Below are 2,074 nucleotides of genomic sequence, written 5' to 3'. Positions count from 1 at the left end.
GTTTGCTCTTTGAAAAAATGGCTGTTCAACCCCGATAAACATACTTTCTTAGTCTGGCCCCATAGTGATCCTTGATAACTCAATCACACCTATTGGTAATCACCATTTCTACTTATCTTAGGAAAGTACACTGGTGTTGGCCTCCTGCTTAAAACATGGCTCAGTAGTGTTGTATCCTTCTTGTCCTAACACAATGTCATTAATGAATTTACTTGTCTACTCAAAGAGAGATAGTCCTGGAAATGACTTGTCTGGGAAGAAGTAAGAGCAGCCCAAGAATTAAGTGACCATGAGCTATGTGATCTCAAGCATGTTTATTCTACAAGGTGGCTTAGCTTAAAACAAACAAAGTGAGCTTTTGTCTCTGTGATCCATGGTTGACTTCTTTCCTTTCTATACTTGAGAACACTCACCTGATCCTTAGGAGGTAGGGAGACAGATAAAGCCATTAAATTTGTCAGATCAAAGGCCATTGTCAATTAAACAGAATTGTCATTAAATGTTAAGGAATACTTGCTTTTTTGCTGCCTAGAAATACGAGCTATGAAGCACAGAGGAAGTGGAAATACCAGGTGTGATGCTTCTACTTCCTGATTCCATTAGAAAAATCATTGTGAGATAGATGGCAGAGAGCTGAATTGGTATTAGAAGCAATGAGTTCAAGTCTGGCCTTTCTGCTGATGTCAACAAAACATCTTAAATTATGAGGGGGGGAGGGGCTCTCAATTTCAATACTAGTGTGAAAGAGGAATAGAAAGAAAGTATTTGTGGAATACTCCTACTATGTGGCAGGCATTTCATCATAATTTAACCCCCTTTGCAAACAATCATGAAGGTATTATTGACTCCAGACTTATTCATAAGGAAACTAGGACTGGGGGAGATTTAATAACTTCTCCAAGTTACTACTAGTAGAACAGAGATGAATTCTGGTCTTTCTGACCAATCGCTCTTTCTATAGCAGTACACTACCTTTTTAATTTAAGAAGAAAATTTTCTTTTAAAAAGTAATAATTTCCAGTCTCAGAATAAAGGGAAAACCAGAAATTAAAATGATAATATTACACCTATTATCTTGAGATATTTTGGTCAAGAAGGAAGTTTTCAGGGGAAGGTAAAGAATGAGTTATGTGGTAGTGGTGGTTTAGTGGCTAAGTTGTGTCTGACTCTTGTGACCCCATGGACTGTATGTAACCCGCCAGTCTCCTCTGTCCTTGGGATGTCTCAGGCAAGAATACTGGAGTGGGTTGCCGTTTCTTTCTTCATTGGATCTTCCTGACCCAGGAATCAAACCTGCGTATTCTGCACTGTAGGTGGTCTCCTGCATTGCAGGCAGATTCTCCACCACTGAGCCACCAAATACAAAGGAGTTAAATGAATGTGAAAACTTTTTACAGTTAAACCTGAAGATGTATTTAAAGTACAATGTTTTCCTCCTTATAGAGAAATAGTTGTTTATCATTTTTTTAAAAACTTAGGGGAAAATAAGCAAAAAAATAATAATAATAAGGTACTCCCCAAGTCACAGCAGATGGTGACTGTAGCCATGAAATTAAAAGATGCTTACTCCTTGGAAGGAAAGTTATGACCAACCTAGATAGCATATTTAAAAGCAGAGACTTTACTTTGCCAACAAAGGTCCGTCTAGTCAAGGCTATGGTTTTTCCAGTAGTCATGTATGGATGTGAGAGTTAGACTGTGAAGAAAGCTAAGCGTCGAAGAATTGATGCTTTTGAACTGTGGTGTTGGAGAAGACTCTTGGGAGTCCCTTGGACTGCAAGGAGATCCAACCAGTCTATTCTGAAGGAGATCAGCCCTGGGATTTCTTTGGAAGGACTGATGCTAAAGCTGAAACTCCAGTAATTTGGCCACCTCATGCAAAGAGTTGACTCATTGGAAAAGACTCTGATGCTGGGAGGGATTGAGGGCAGGAGGAGAAGGGGACGACAGAGGATGAGATGGCTGGATGACATCACTGACTCGATGCACATGAGTTTGAGTGAACTCCAGGAGTTGGTGATGGACAGGGAGGCCTGGCATGCTGCGAATCATGGGGTCGCAAAGAGTTGGATAC

The sequence above is a fragment of the Ovis aries genome, chromosome 9 (assembly GCF_016772045.2).
Source record: "Ovis aries strain OAR_USU_Benz2616 breed Rambouillet chromosome 9, ARS-UI_Ramb_v3.0, whole genome shotgun sequence".
NCBI classification, from domain to species: Eukaryota; Metazoa; Chordata; class Mammalia; order Artiodactyla; family Bovidae; genus Ovis; species Ovis aries.
Note: the sequence above shows the minus strand (reverse complement) of the source record.